Source organism: Tauraco erythrolophus, chromosome 4, assembly GCF_009769465.1.
Source record: "Tauraco erythrolophus isolate bTauEry1 chromosome 4, bTauEry1.pri, whole genome shotgun sequence".
Lineage (NCBI taxonomy): Eukaryota > Metazoa > Chordata > Aves > Musophagiformes > Musophagidae > Tauraco > Tauraco erythrolophus.
This window is the reverse complement of record NC_141468.1, coordinates 48691081-48708461: the sequence shown is the minus strand read 5'-3', so window position 1 is coordinate 48708461 and position 17381 is coordinate 48691081. Positions and strand designations below refer to the sequence as shown.

Here is a 17381-nt window from a genome sequence, read left to right as displayed (position 1 = left end):
GTAAGTTCCACAGGCAGATGTGAGATTCCTGGAGACTCAGTTACAAGGGTAAATCAAATTTATATGTCTATGCAAAAAACCATACAAGCGTCATGTCTGAACCTAAGTTGCCAGCTATCAGCTTTGTGACACCATGGCAGGAGAAAACGATTCAAGTGGCATTATTTGCCCTGTACAAACTGTAAATAGCTGTGCCTTTGAGTACATACACTTGCACTAAGGAATAGCAGAGGCCTAATCATTCTTCCTGGTGTGTCCCAAAGCCTGGCAAAACTCTCATAAGCGTAAGAACTTCTGTTTAGCAAATTTATGAAGCAGGCAAGTTTGTTACTTCAGTGTAGACCTGAATCTATCACAGAAGTATCATACTGAGGTATCCTAAAAAATCTCTGGATTTGCCAGAATGCTGTCTGGCAAGGTATTTTTTCATAATATAGCTAAATTACTCTCATTAACTTAGAAACAAGACTCAGCATGTTGAGACTTGAATGAAACCGTGTACATCATAAATGCTACCACTATATCTTCAGTTATGCTATGATCTACTTAGAGTTTTTCCTCAGCAAGTTTGTGACATATAAGATACTCTTCTCCATATTTATCATAACTTGTAGTTTCTGCAAGAGTCTTTTATGTTGTGCTGCTTTTTTCTTTTTTTTTGGCAATATTTTTATGAGAGTTTTTATATTCCCTTGAGAAGACCTATCAAATTCAGTCTACATTTTAAAACATTTTCTTGGATCATTAATACTTAAACATGGTAGAGGAAAGAAGTTGACTCCTGAAAATGGGTACAGGATGATACTGAATCTCTGTAGTGGACTTCCTTTTCAGTATGGGCCCATATAAATGTGTGCAGGCTTAAAGATAAGATTAAGCCTAAAACTATCACCTTTGACTTGGCTTCTGTTATCAACTACTCAGTCAGTAGTCTGATATTGAGTCAATCGGTCTGATATTGTTTATTCTGGCACTTAGAAGGTACATAATCAGGCACATAAACTTCAATGATCAGAGTAATTGTAGAAGTGATAGACTCCAACCACACCAGTAGATAACTACGCTTAAGTATCTATGTTGCTGCACAAGTGGCAAGATATCCATTATGATAATTTACATCAAAGTGTAAGACCATGACACACTAAGGTGCCATCTTACCACACGGAAGCTATCCCTACAAGCCCTTTAAGATCTTCTGGGTGCACATTAAGTGCAATTAAGAAATATTTTAGTGAAGTAGAATCGAACAATTTAGACATCTATACAAATGCAAAATGTACATGTATATGTGTATTTGTGTTTTAACCCTTGTTGTCAGGGCAAGGAACCCCTGCTCTGCAAAGAGAAGCAAGCCAGGAGCCAAAGCTAACAGCAAGGCAGGGAGGACAGTGTCCATACTGACAGAGGACACGGTCCCACAGCACCCATAAGCAAAAAGCAGATCAGATCTGGTGAAGATGCCCTTGGTCAGCCACCACTGCCCAGCTGGCCAGGCGGGTCTACAGTGACAAGAAACGTCCTAGGTCAAGCCAAGAATTCAAGTCAGTAGGTAAATGTCAGCAAATTAAATAGGCAGGCACAAACACTCGTACAACACTGCTAAGACCCAAAGGCATGTGAAGTGCTACAGCTTAAGTGTAGCCTCTGAACACAAAGGGGAAAGCCTCCAGTGAAGTTCCCCATCACTCTTTTTCACAGTGCTCTTTCAGCTGTCTGATCCAAGGCTAAATGCCTGTGCCATGACAGGGCTGGCACAGGCACCCAGGCACTTGGATGGAGGGATGAGCTCGTGCTCGTGGCTCTGACTCTTCTCTCTGATTGCTGTATAACTTTGAATGAATAAAATAATGCTTTTAATCTAGAATCTTTTTTGTAATCGTAGTGATTGGGTTAAATGCGAAGAAGCTGGTGGAAGCTGGAGGTGGCTTTGATGGATGGACCACTCGGTGGATAAGGAATTGGCTGGATGGTCGCATTCAAAGAGTTGCGGTCAATGGTTCAATGTCCACGTGGAGGCCTGTGACAAGTGGTGTTCCTCAGGGACCAGTACCGGGGCCAGTGCTATTTAGCATCTTTGTTGGAGACATGGACGGTGGGATTGAGTGCACCCTCAGCAGATTTGTAGATGACACCAAGTTGTGTGGTGTTGTGGACACGCTGGAGGGAAGGGATGCCATCCAGAGGGACCTTGACAGGCTGGAGAGGTGGGCCTGTGAGAACCTCATGAAGTTCAACAAGGCCAAGTGCAAGGTCCTGCACATAGGTCACAGCAATCCCAAACACAAGTACAGGCTGGGCGGAGAATGGATTGAGAGCAGCATGGAGGAAAAGGACTTGAGAGTGCTGGTGGATGAGAAGCTCAACATGAGCTGGCAATGTGCGCTGGCAGCCCAGAAAGCAAATCGTATCCTGGACTGTATCAAAAGAAGTGTGGCCAGCAGGTTGAGGGAGGTGATTCTGCCCCTCTACTCAGCTCTTGTGAGACCCCACCTAGAATACTGTGTTCAGCTCTGGAGTCCCCAACATAAGAAGGACATGGAGCTACTGGAGCGAGTCCAGAGGAGGGCCACGAAGATGATTCGAGGGCTGGAGCACCTCTGCTATGAAGACAGGCTGAGAGAGTTGGGGCTGTTCAGCCTGAGAAGAGAAGGCTTCGGGGTGATCTTATAGCATCATTCCAGTAGCTAAAGGGAGCCTACAGGAAAGCTGCAGAGGGACTTTTACAAGGGCGTGTAGTGATAGGACAAGGGGCAATGGATTCAAACTGAAAGAGGGGAGATTTCAATTAGATGTAAGGAAGAAATTTTTTACATTGAGGGTGGTGAAGCAGTGGAACAGGTTGCCCAGAGAAGTTGTAGATGCCCCATCCCTGGAAGTGTTCAAGGCCAGGTTGGATGAGGCTTCGAGCAACCTGGTGTAGTGGAGGATTTCTCTGCCCATGGCAGGGGAGTTGGAACTAGATTATCTTTAAGGTCCCTTCCAACCCTAACCATTCTATGATTCTATGATTTTATGACACGTTAGCTACTTTTCACTCAGGATACATATGAAAATGGTTGAACTATTTAAAGAATAACTAGCTTAAACATCGAGAACTGCTACCCAAAATAGTCAAATCTGGAGAAGGAGAAAAATTGTACAGACTTTTTAAAAGTTTGTATAGCAAGAAAAATATAGGACAGTGATTGCTTTGGAGTCTTCTTACAGATCTATGTGAAAGAAAATGTATATGAGAAGAATCCGAAATTTAAGAATATGCAGAGAAAAAATCTTTAGCCTGCTGCTGAAAAAGAAACCATGAAACAGAGTTTGAGATTAAGTACTAGTGAGTGAGGGGCATGGTACTCTAAAGCTGAGGCTGAGACACTTGTTTAATTTTCATGTTTAAGAAAGCAGGCTTCTCTGCTCAGGTTTTCTAATGGAACATGGCTGTAGTAAAGAACTGCCTGCCCTTTGTCATTGATCCTTTGAGTAGAAATTGCCAACATTCCTAAATTAATTTCTCATGTTTGAAAGGGATAACAGTCCTCTGATATCAAGCGTTGTTACGAACATTTAGAAGAAAAAAATTTTGAAGTGCTAAATTATGTCAAAGACCAGATAATTAATGATTTTGATAATCATTCAACTACAAGTAAACTCAGAATAGCAGAATTTGTCTTTGAGGAGTGTGCGTGAAAGATGCCCATCTCAGGAGTGTGAATTCCAGAGAACTTTTTTTAAAAAAAAACACCTCTGTGGCATAATTTTTCCAATTTTCTCTATCATATCTGGAAATACCAGTACTTTCCTGGTAATGATGACAGCCTTGTGGGAAAATGACTGAAATTGGAGGGAAATGGGAGAACATTGTTCCCTAGAATTCAGCTAATATTAGAGCAGCTCTGACATGAAACACAGCTGCTGCTCCCAGGAACGAACGAGGCCTCAATATCCTTGAGATGGGGAGGAGAGTGATATGAAGGTATCATGGCTCAGCCCTGTTATCGGGGACAAGAAACAACGAACAAGGCCCACGCAATACCCTTGAAATGGGGAGTAGAGTGGTACGGAGGTATCACGGCTCATCCCTGTTATCAGGGATGAGAGGCGCCTGGTAAAGATAACCATAAAAATGCCATTGAGGAAAGTGAATCACAACCGCTGCCTCAGCAGTGATGGCAAAATTGTGCCCTTCAGCTACTAAGTCACACCTCCACCCGCCTCCGAGCTGTGACCACCCCTCAAACGAGCAATTTACACCAATCCCAATTAGTGAACACCCCTCACGAGAGAAATTTACACCAATCCTAATAAAAGCTATGTATGACTAGAGTCACTCGAGCTCCACCTAAAAGATATGAAAAAAGTATAAAATAGCAACAAACAAAGGGGATGTTAGGGAGAAGCCCCCCCATCGGAACGTCTGGGATCAGTCGACGGGCTGAACCTCTCTTCTCCCCCCCATAGGGACGCCTATTGGGTAAGAACTCTGGGTTATGTGCACTTACTTAATTACTTACTAACATCTTGCTAGCTATTTAATATTATCACTGATCAGTAATCGTTTTATATTATCACTGCAGTATTTCAATTGAAGTTGTTTTTGTAGTCAGTCACTATCACCGGCTATCCTTGAACCTGTATTCTGTCACAAATAAAATATATATGCATGTTTCCGGAAACTTTTGAATTATTATAAGGAGCTGGCCCATAGTATTACTAGTGACGATCCCTTAATAAGTGGGCGAATCACCCTCCGACTCACTGAGCTGCCAAGAGAGGGCAGGGGGAGTCGGGCCCAAGGGTCTCGTCTAACTTGGGAGCTGGTATACTGGCCAAATTACCTCCTGTTTGTCTATTAGTGACGGATCCCATGATAAGTCAGACGAATCACCCTCCGACCTACTGAGCTGCCAAGAGAGGGCAGGGGGAGTCGGACCCAAGGGTCTCGCCTGACTTGGGAGCTGATAGACTGGTCTTTTGACCTCAAAACGTGACAAGCCTGTAGGAGCTAAATGTAGAAATACATATAGATGTAGCGAGACAGAAGAGAAAAATACAACATTAAGGACAGAAGTCATTCCTTAGTGTAGAACTATGGGACATCGAGAAAAATGAGAACAATGATATGAAAGGGCTGACTCTAGATCATCTTATGAATGATTAAATTAAGACTTACATTTTATTTTTATTTTTTTAAAAGTCAGCTTTGTGTAAAAACAACTATAGAACTGTTTAATAAGTATCGTACATGCTTTTATTTTATTCTACCATAAAATTTACTTTCATATTTAAATTTCAAATATGGGACAGATGGAACAGTAGTTTGTTAACCAGAATGTTTTTCTCTTTCAGGAAAACTTAATGGAAAAATGGTTTTGCTGTTTGTAAGTTAAAATCCTGCAAAACGCTGCAACAGTTCTTTGTGTCAATGCTAATATATGGAGATCATAGCTTTCATACTGATGAAAGTTATTCCCAGAATATTTTTTTGTATAATAAAATTACGCATTGTTAATTTTGTTTTAAGCAGTAGAAAATTCATTTGATTCAATTATGTTTTGTAGATCCTGATTTCACTAGCTCAGAATAAATATTATAAAACATACCTTTTCCACAGAATATTTTTGGAGCTCTTGTCTCGTTTTCTTTTTTTTTTTTTCTATTTTTCCCCCTGCATTTTTTAAGAAGAAGAAATAAGTTCTTGAAATTCTTCATTTTCATGACATTGAGGACTGGAAGATTTAAAACATCTCAGTCACATCATTAAGGAGATACTTCAAAATTTATTTTGAATGAGCAACTTATGTGTAATTGGATTTTTCCCTCAGAATACTTCAAAGGGTTACCATCTATGTTTTCATTCTCACTGTCATCAAGGAAAGCAATAGAAAATATCAATGAACTTGCTTTTCTGAGTACCAATCAATCTTGGGAACTGCAGGAAATAAATTCACTCACCCTGAAAGTGATATTGTCATTCAGAAAATCAAAAGGAGGGGTTCAAATAATATACACCTGAAGCACTATACACACTACATGTACCTGACATTTAGTGAATGATTCATGATTTTTATATTTTCCTTCCTTACTAAGAAAATGAAGTAAAGTTTGAATGAATAATAGGTGGCTAAGGTGAATGTTCAGCAGACAACTTATCATTGATGCCAAAGAAAAAAAGGCATGAATTTTTCATAAAGTCAAGATTTAATGGATAAAATAAACATTTGTTACCTTAATGGATAAGATAAACATTTATTACCAAGCATTTGAAAATTGACAGTTAAAAAGCTGATTGAGATAAGCAAGCAGTGACACACATACCAAAAATATCAAGGGGAAGCCCTTTGAGACTATGGAAAATATAGAAAAAATTACACAACTGGGGCCTGATCCAAGTGTGGTTGCAAAATCACACTGAATCTGATGAATTGGGTCACTGGCACACAGATTTAAGAATTGAATCACTTGTGAAACTTCAAAGCTGTACATGTAAATACCTCTTTCTTCATCCTGTCTGGAAAGTTCCGTGTCAGTTGATACTGTGGTCCCGTGCACTGAGCCACCTTATCTCAGGAATTCACTTGGTTCAGTTTTTTTTCTGTCACTTACTTGGCTATGAATAATACATGTGTACAGCCTAAGAATCCATTCTCCATTTTTCCTTTAAAATGAGATAATTATTCAATCTTGCTTGCTACAGCTTAACACCATAAACTGGTAGTGTGAATAATTGTTAATTGAGACTCCATTTAATGAGCTCAGAGATTCATGTTATGAGGAGAGAAAGCTGATAAGTTTGTTTGACGGTAATTGTTACCCAAATCAGCTATGTTCCTCTTGTTGCAATTTCTTGCTAATGGCCTATAAACAAGCCATGCTGACAGTCCAGTTTAAAATCAATTCCCTCTCTCCCCTCCACTTTTTCTTTCTTACTTCTTGGATTCTAATTCAATAAGGTTTAGCAAATGCTGCATATTGCAGGCAATCCCTAGCTCCTATTCTAGATGCTTTAGAAGTTTTGAGTTTGCTGAACTCTGTAATGGTTATTTGCTGTTTGAAAACCTCGAAATCAATGAGAAGTTATCATCTAAAGTTACACTTCAGGATTCAAGAGCAGGGAACTTTGACGATACATGAAAGTGTTGGACTAAAACATTCACTAACCATTGTATCTATCCGTATTCTTGTGGTAGAGGACACATTCTCTACAGCTCTAATGGCAGGTTTAGACCTAGAGTCCCTCTGCAATCCTTTTTTAAACTCTGTTTCTTACAAAAAATAAGTCTGAGCTGAATGTGGTTTATACCAGTGTCTATACAAACAGAAGCAGTCTTTCACCGCCTTCATCAGTAATACTGATTTTTCATGCTCCTCAGAATCACAGGAACCTTTACAGGTCATTTCTAAGCTCTATCTACTTGATTAGCACCTCTCCTATGAAGACAGGCTGAGAGAGTTGGGGTTGTTCAGCCTGGAGAAGAAAAGGCTCTGGGGAGACTTTCTAGCAGCCTTCCAGTACCTAAGGGGGCCTACGAGAAAGGTAGAGAGGGACATTTTACAAGGGTGTGTAGTGATAGGACAAGGGGCAATGGCTTTAAACTGAAAGAGGGGAGATTTAGATTAGATCTGAGGAAGAAATTTTTTACAATAATGGTGGTCAAACACTGGAATGGGTTGTCCAGAGAAGCTGTGGATGCTCCATCCCTGGAGATATTCAAAGCCAGGTTGGATGAGGCTTTGAGCAACCTGGTCTAGTGGAAGGTGTCCCTGCCGTGGCAGGGTGGTTGGAGCTAGATGATCTTTAAGATCCCTTCCAATCTAAACTATTCTGATTTTATGATTGTATGACTGGATATGAGAGTTTCATATCTTGGTATTAGTGCTGAGCAACGGATTCCATTTGAGTGAGAAAATTATTGCTACGATGGAACCAGCTGCATGTCTTCTTCTAGTCAGTATTGCCACTGATATGTTGTTGGTAGAACGGATTTCTTTCATTTTTCTGGAAGCCTGAAAAATGTCAGGAAAAATGTTTTTTGAAAATTAGGCTTATGTGTGTCAATATTTATGCTTTGTAGGTTGCTAAGACCTCTCAGTTTTCAAATAATATTCATCACAGTTTTACTGATGTCTGTAATCAAATGTAATTCTCAGACCCTATCCTGGAGATAATGTCTGAAAGGAGGAAGCAAAGCAAAGGAGAGGAATTCATTTCCAGCACATCTGTGTTGTGTTCCCTGTGACTCATAGAACAGTTCCAAAACTTGAGAAAGTGTGCTTTCTAATTTAAATAGTAACTTGCTTAAATTTCTTTGACTGGAAAATTAATTTTCAAATCTCAGAATGATAGTATGTCTTGTGGAAAAGTCACTTCTTTCTTAATTTTCCTAGGAATAGGGCTTCTCCCAAATACACTCAAAGTTTGAAAAAAGAAAAAAGCCTTACGTGGGTGGTTATCATTGGAACTCAATTTAACAACAGAAATGAGATGAGAGGAAAGTCTAATCACTTGTATAAAGGACTAAATAATAAATTTTAAAAAAAGAAATATAAATAAACAGTCATTTTCTTGTAACCTACTGGAGTTTGCCATTGATGTGTTTACTTTTTGGGGTCTGTTTGACTTTTAAAGAGCTACTAGTAGCTCTCTGTAAAGCTTTGAGCACCTTTAAATGTACTCTGAAGAATGTATGTAGAATATGTATGTTATGTATTTACTCCTCTCCTCTCTGTAAGAGTATTGGCTTTATGTTGACTGCTTTGTCACTGTGAAAATACAATCCTGTAAGGCGACCCCCTTCTGCGTGATGTTATATTGCTAAGATCCTAAATAGATCTTTCTGTGATGCTGCTTCTTAGTGTTTGCATCATTCTGATCACCACTGTCACTATACTCTGAAGTAGATTTCCCAAGTGCATGAAATGGTGGTCAATAGGATTTACGCCTTGAGAAATGTTTTCAATGTCTGATTGAAATAAAAAAAAGAAAACATGAGCATTTCCCCTTCCTCCTAGTCTTTTGGCCTTTAGGAGGAAGCTGCAAGGATGATTTAGCCAGGCTGAATCTCATTTACAGACTGAATCTGCAGAAAAACATTAAGAAAAGGAACCAAGGCTCATAAGTATTTTAGTAATTTCTGCATTATTTGTTCTGTGAACTCTCTCTTCCATGATGTTTACCTGTCTGCTTTCAATAATCTGATTTCAGCATGTTCTTTATTTCCTTCCGCCTTTTCTCCTATTCCTTCATCTTTCCATTTAGCACATTTTTTTCCCTGACAGAATTCGACTGATAGTTTTTAAACATTCTAATCTGTCTTATCCAAATCACAGAAATAAATAACCCTATATCAACCACTAATTCCATTCTTACTCTATTTTCTAACCCAGTCCCCCTTGTGTCTGATCTTCTGTTAAAATATAACAAGTTAGGACTATATCATTTTTGCATTCGCAGGATCCTTGTGCAACTTAGGTCATTAATCACTGCCATAACAACAAACAAGGAAACTGTCAGACAAAAATGACTATCAAAACAGACTTGTTATTTTGTTTTGTTTATTTCCAAGACTTGTATCTGAGTTTCATAAAGTTAGTGTGATTTTCTAGTGAAAATGAAATGGATTAATTTCCTTACATCCATTTCATTTCAAGCATATACCTGCCAGCCTTAATTTGTTCCACAGAGATGCTATATCTAATAGAGTCCTGTGTGTCTGCAATGTTGAAAAGATGTAGAATATTATTAGGAAAAATCTCTCTGAGTCGATTACTGAAAGTATTACATACAGTAAGGTTTTCTATTTGCAAGATGTTCAAAACTCAAGTTTAACTCCTTACAACATACTTGCTGTTCATAGAATGTTATGAACTCATAATTTTCAGAGTGAAAAATGGGTGCAGACTGATTATTAAGTGTTTAGTTTAGTTCTTCTCCACTTGCTGTTAGGGGGATCTGTGGCAGGGCAAGTTTTCTAAGTCACATGGTAGTCATTTTGCTGCCTGCCTGAGTTACATCACCAATAACTTAAAATAATGCACAAATGGAAAGATGATGGCATACATTTACAGCAACATAAGTCTTGGTGAAGATTTGAAAGTTCGTGAATACTTTCACAACTACCTGACTATTGCCTGAACTGTCATAAACAATGAAAAGCGCCATGAAGAACTACAGTAGAATTATAGTCTTCAGTTCCCCAATTTGATTCTTCATTTGTTTGTCAGCTCTACTGTATTATAATAAGCTCAGAATGTATGAACAGGGGAGCTTTTATTTTGTAGCTCTGTTTTTAACCCTCTGGAAATCAAATGGTGATGCAGTGACCTCTAAAACTAATAGTGCAAGTTATGTGTCTTCTGTGGGCTCTACGAAATTCTAGTCAATCAGCAAGTAGCAGAAATTATTGCATTATAAGTAAAAGTTTTTATGGTCTATGATTTGCAAAATATTACAAAGTAAGTTTATAATTGCAATTTAATTGACTTTCTAAGCAAAAATGTGGAGACATTCCAATCTGTTCACCAATGATATTTCAAAGGGTTCTGCAATCACAGTGATACTTTATTAGCATGCCATGTACTCACAAGCAATTAAATCATAGGTACAATATAGAGAAATAGTGTAAGCTACCAAAGACATAGGAGAGTGCTCGACATATATTTAAAAGTTCATTTGGTCTTTAAGATTAATTCGAAGCACTTCCCCTCCGCAGTGTACAAGTACAATACAGAAATCAGCAATGAGATCCAGTTTAAAACATGGCACTTCAGAAGCAGAATACTGTTGATTTGAAGTATTTGATGGAGAAATGCCTTTGAGAAATATTAAGTCAACTTAGGGGGATATATATGATGAATGTGAATTTCTTTTTTCTTTCCACTGGGAAGCAATGAATTTTGAAAAACAACTGTGTGCTGAAGAACCTTTCTACAAATTAAGAATCCTGGGAGCTGAATTTTCTTACCAAAAACTACCTCTAATTCAAATTAAGGGCTGTCAGTGTCAAGGTCAAGGCTGAGATAGAAATCCAGGAAGACTTTGCCTGAGGCAAAGTGAGTTAGTGGAAAGCCAGACCATGGCTAGAGGCATCCCATGCTGTCTTTTCTCAGTTATGCTAGGTTTTAATCCATTTGCAGCTAAAAAGATGTTTTTCCGTCTGATGTTATAGCACCAAAAATGACACAGAATAATCAATCATGGATGAATTTATCCAGTTTCCTACAATGCACTCTGAAGTCATTTATGGTCAGCTTTGAGAATTAGCTCTTTTAAATAAAGTATTCCTATTTCAGTCAGAAAAGAGCCTGCTATCAATTTCAAAGGGATTAAGACACCGCATATAGAGTAATTTTAGTGACAAATGAATATAAACTGCAATATGATCATTTAATATTTGGAATTTTTTCTCTGAGGCAGTTTCTAATAATCTTGAGTTGCTGTAAGAATTCAAGCAAGAGAAGAGCCCATCCCTAAACACAAGACTGAATTATACCTTATATCTTGCTATCTACTGTCACAAATAAAAATAGCAAAAATCAGAAAAAAGGTGGTAAGTTAAAGGCAGCATCAATGGGAATTTAGATAGAAGAAAACTATTTAGCTATAAGCCAAAAGAGGGCTTTTTCCAGTAACCCGAATCTTATTGATCTCTTGGATCTAGGTAACATGCACTGAAGTAACTCTGAATTTTATTATTCTGGAAACACACAGGTTGACTTTTGCCAATAACAACTGGAAAAGTCTTGCTTTTGGAAACAATCTTGGCTGTCTTTTTCGTCATTACAAAAACGAGCTTCTGATCCTTGACTGGACCTCTGGGCTCTACTACAGTGCAAATAATAAAATAATGGTCTATGTAGCACTGAACTTCATCTAAAAGGATCAGTGTATTAGTATACAGTGTATCCCACTCCCCTTCTCTCTCCCTTCACCCAAGAAGAAGCTATTCAAGCTAAGCAAAGCAGTTTTAAATGCAAGGAAAAAAATTCAATACCTTCATAAAATATGTATCACACCAGGGAATTCCCTCAGCTCCTCTTCTCACCTCATTTGCATTGGAAGTAGTAGGAAAGGCAGACATCCAAGTTCACATGAATTTGCTGAAGTGAGACATATCAGATATTTGCACAAGGGGAATAAAGAAAAAGAAAAAAAAAAGTTAAAAGTTTATCCGCTATTTATTGGGATGGATTTAACTATCCTAGTTTCAAACATCAGTCAATTCAGCCTTTTTCTACTTTTCACTAATATTATAAGGTTTCTGGGTAAATTTAACTTAAGTTGAGACGATAAAAAAGATTCTCCTGCTCTCTTTTTGATACATAACTGAAAGGAAAAAAGAAAGAAGGAGAGGGAGAGACAGAGATAGAGACAATTTTATATTTCACACCAATAATTTTAAATCTTAAAAAAACCCTCCTCCCAACACAACTCTCAGCAGGTAAAGCAGTATAAATGAGTTCCATTCTAGGGTAGTACTGTTTGTGGGAACAGCTTCATGTTACCTCACCTGAGAATCAGGAATGAGATTCCTGAAGTCACATGTACTAAATAATCTTGTGTAAACTAAATTAGAGGTTATCAAACCAGCCACCTACGCAGATAGCTGGTCAATTAACTAAACACAAATATTTTTGCCCCTTTCTTAGATACCAAACTATTATTGAAAGAAGAGATTTCTACAGTCATTCAGTTCTTCCCTTGGTAGACTGTAATGTTTCATTGATTAAGAAGGAAATGTGTTGGAAAATGAGGGAGAAACAAATAATGAAACAGCCCATAAAGAAGACTTCATTTTAACTTAATTAAATTAAAAGTAACACTTTTTGAAATATTCAGATCATGCAGAATTAATATTCATTCCCCTGTGTAAGAAAATAAAATCTGTGGCATGTATTATCTCTCTTACCTCTTCTGTATTTTATATATATATATATTTATTCAAAATGGTTCTGATTTGAGAAGTCCCACAGCATGCAAGATTTAATTATAGCAGACTGCCTAGCAGAGTTATTGCAGACCTGAGGCTCCATAATATAGCTATTACTAGAAAACATTCTGAAATGAAATTTTAGTGATCTAAACAAAAAATAAATTGGTATATTTTCTTTAAAATTTTAAATTTTATTCCCTTAGTTGAATAAACCCTTCTTTCAGCTAAAGAAAACATAATGAAAACTACTTATTTTCCATTCTTTTCTCTGCCATAGACATTTATTCTTGGCATCAGTTGATCAGCAGCATAATCCTCTTTAGGCCTTTTCAATGACTGCACAAACTTTTGTTCATTTTGCTGCCTTGTTTATTATGTTACAAGCAGCACTCCCAGAAAAGCCTTTTCAAATACTCTCTTTTGTCAGAAGTCCAAATGAGAGCACAAGATTCTTCTCATTCCAGAAACAGGTGTGACAAAACTAGTCAAAATATTCTTAAAAATCCTCGGTGGTTTTAGACAGATTTATTAAATAACTTAAATCTAACAAAATTGTATGCTATTAGGATCCATAAAGTTCATTTAAGTACTATAAAAATGACAATAACTATTCCTGGGAAAAATTCTACATTATGTGGAATATGAGTATAGAGGATTTATCACTCTTAAAAAGCTACTAATGCATATTTTAAATGTTTGAAGCATTCTTTCTGAAAAGGACAAGAAATATTGACTTATGATTTTCTCATGTCAACAAGTATGCTTTATTAGATGTGTAACATGAAAGAATTAACAGATTATTCAGACTATACTTAAAATTTGTTAAAAAAATAACAATAATATATTGGAAAAGCTAAATATTCAGTCATCATCTGTAGTTTAAAACGTAGGAATATCCACGAGTGTTCATATTTAGTGGAGTATCTTCTTCTAACCCGGTCATTGTTAGTATATGTGATTTCAGAGAGTTTACATGTGAACAAAAGTGCATCAACCTCTGCTGAGCTGACTTACTGTGTTATAGAAAACAAACCTAAGCATAACCGAAATATCAAACAAGAAAATATAAATTAAAAAAAAAAAAAAAAGAAAGAAACAACAACAATAAAATCAACCAACCTACCAACCAACAAGCCTAGCAATTTATCAGCCTGGATATGACATGAATCTGATTTTAATCTTGCAGTCTTACCTACCTTCAATGAGTAGGATGGTTATGGATTCTTGATATCTTCCTGAGACTTATTAACTTCTATTGCTCTGTGCTAAGACATGTATTTGTTCATATGATAGGGGTGGGTCTGTCCCTAGAGCTGTTAATCTTGAGAACACCACAAAGTTGCTCCTAGATGATTAAATCATCTTCCTTCTCTATTCACAAGGGCTTACTCCCATTTCCTTGGGCAATGCTGGTCCTAATATAATTTAGGAACTAAGATTCTTCTCATATCTATGTTAGATTTCTTTATAATACATTATAGTCTGAACTACAGTAAAGAAGACATTCACTGGGAAATAAAATAGTGGCATGAATTCAACTTCTATCACATCAGAGTTGATCCTCATTTCCCTACTTGCTACATTATGAGAGAGAAGCATTTGGTATGGATGAGGCTTTGCAGGTGGCCTGGAAAAAACACGTCTCCTGAGAATATTCTGATTTTCTGATTTTTCTTTTTTAGAGCCTAGTCTGTATGCTAAGTGGTTTTAAAAATCATAATGTTATATGTCTTTAATAGTTAAAAGAATTGAAGATTTTCTGTGTTAGAATTAGAAGGATTATTTGAGTTGAAGTTTAATAATCTTCTGGCAAAGTGGCTGAAGCCTCAGAAAAATGTTCGGACCCTAGTAGCCTACCAGAATTTTCTAGACATTTCATGTTCATGAAAGCTGAAAAAGAAAGAAGTCTGAACAAGAAAAAACCCTGTAATCTTTTTGACTAAATGTGTAACACCTTGATTTTGTTTCAGACATCGAAGGAATATATGTTCTTTCAAGGTAGTTTTTTTTTTTTTTCCAATACAAAAGGTTCTGCTTTATACAGAAAAAAAATTTTCCTGTTACGTTGTGTCAAATCTAACATTAGCTTATCTTAATCAATTTAACAAAAATACTTCAAAAACTGCAAAGAAGTATTTTCATTAAAGAAGATCAGCATTTGTCAATAATATACTATTTATTTGGTCAGGTAGGTTTGGAAAACTCCAAACACTGTAGCCATTGCTTACCCAAAGAAATAACACTTAGCACATCCTTGGTACAAACGACTTCAGGAAAAGTAGGTGAGGAGCCTGGGGAAAGAAATCCTTGTGCTTCTAAGGGTATCTCTTCTTTTTAGGGACAGGCAAAGTCTTTGTGTGTTGAGTAAAGATATGAAACTAGAGGAATGAGACGTAGCTCTCTCCACACAAGTTCTCTAACAGGTGTCATTCCCTCTGTTATGTAACCTCTCCCTCTTGAGATTCTTATTTGTAGGATTAATTTTTTAAAAATCCTTAGTTGTCTTACAAAATTGTTCAGAATACTAGTTGAAAGTGTATGAATGATCAGGGAAGTTATCTGTACTGCAACTGTTATTATAATTCTTTTAGTTTAGTATTTCTATTTGTCCAATGTATTTCGTTAAGCATTTCACAGTCCTTTAGTTTTTGGTTTATCAGGGAGGAGCGCTTTTCTGTCTTCAGTGGAACAACTCTGCATGCCTTTCTGCAGAGCTGGAGTTGCTCCTACACAGCTCAGAAACTGATGTCAAGTCCTCCATCCAGCCAAGAGTTGTGTGAAGCCTCTCCATGTTTGTGATTTGTATCGTTGTAGCACAGTTATGTACCACAGGGTTTGTAGGAACTACTTTTGCCACAATGTATCAGCAATGTAGGAATTATCCCTGTCAGACATTATAGGATGGTGATTTAATTTAAAATAAAATCTGAAACAAACCAGCTCTCACTCAGTTACCCTCGCTCTCTCACAGTCTCATACTCACAAGCACCAGGATGTGTGCAGTCCAAGAAGCCTGAGCAGCAGTCAGGCACCTCGAGGCTTGTCCAGGTGTGAAGTCCAGGATCCATTGTGATGATATGGTGGAAAAGAAGCTGTCAAGTCCTCCTCATGTCTCCTGGCGTTCTCGTAGGTTGGTGACTGCATGTGTGTGGAAGGATACCTGAGAATCAACAGACATGTGAACAATCCAACCTTTCCTGGGAGCACGTGCCTGGATGCAGAAAGGGAATTCGACACCATGATGACGTTGCTTCCGGGATGCAACCAATCATACTCAGGGGTGGGCTATTGTTTGTATTGTAACCAATCATAGATTGCCAAGTCTTGTTTAGAAAGCTATAAAGCATGCTGAGTGTATGCAAATAAAGGTTCACTTGTTTGATCACATTGATCGTGTCAGGTGTCCTCACTCATCTCCCGCAATTGGCGCCCGAACAGGGACCCTCAGAATCCTCACAGCAAAGTTGCAAGACTTGGCGAGGAAGAGGGTGGAAGGCCGACCGAATGATCCGCTGCCCCGGCGGAATGAGCAGTGACCTGCCCAGTCACTAAGTGGAAAAAGGTGCACCTGTTTAGTCGCTGGATCGACGCTGGAATCTCGCCTAGAAGAGGTGAGCGGTCGGGGAGACAGATGGGGTTGGATAAGCAACAAGAGGCTGTCCTAAATCTGCTCCAACACATGCTCTCTGTGAGAGGACTTAAATATGAATCCTCGGCTCTTAAAGGGCTGTTAATGTGGGCATGGAACAAAGAATTAATCCCCTCAGTAGGAGTCGTTTTTGAACTCGCTACGTGGGAAGCCATAGGCAGAGAGCTATGGGATGATATCAGTTCGGGGGGAGCGAGTGCAAAGGAGGCGAATAAATATGCTACCCTGTGGAAGTCAATTAAAGAAGCGTTACATAGCATGAAAGTCGAACGAACTGTTGCTACTGCTGTAGGTGCTGTGGCTCCTGAAGCTGCTCTTAGTACAATAACTGGCATCGTCTTCATCCTCCTCCTCTTCACTCTCATGATCATCGTCTCTATCTTTTTTACGCGAATTTCTGTGCTTATCAAAGTAGAAACTGCGAATTCAGGGACCACGTGCTTAGAACTGCGCCGAAATGGCGGCAGCCAAAATGGCGACAGCATGCGCCAAGATGGCGGCAGCACGTGGGCAGAAAAAGGGGACTCGGAAGAGAAGGCGGAAGAACTACAAAGGGGCGGGGGAACAGGCGGACGGTCCTGCCGGCCTAAGTACCGCCTCTACCCTGACCTCCCACCACCCCGCCGAGAGCTCCACCCAGTGGAGGAACCTTTGTCCGCACCGATTTCTTTGGGAGAACAACAGAAAAAGGAACTATCTGAAGAAGTCTTGCAGCAAGTTATGGACAAATTATCGGAATTAAAAACGACAGATGCCAACGAGAGGAAAAATCTCCGTAATACACCTAATCCTTTTGCTACGTCGTTATCACC

At 38.3% G+C, this 17381-nt stretch overlaps 1 long non-coding RNA gene across 1 annotated transcript; it reads left to right on the top strand.

The window, feature by feature from the left end:
• Positions 1–16106: 16106 nt before the first annotated feature.
• LOC147528848 (uncharacterized) lies at positions 16107–17132 on the top strand. The gene is made up of 2 exons (XR_015222123.1): positions 16107–16531; positions 16985–17132. It is a non-coding gene; the product is annotated as an uncharacterized LOC147528848 (long non-coding RNA).
• Positions 17133–17381: the final 249 nt, after the last annotated feature.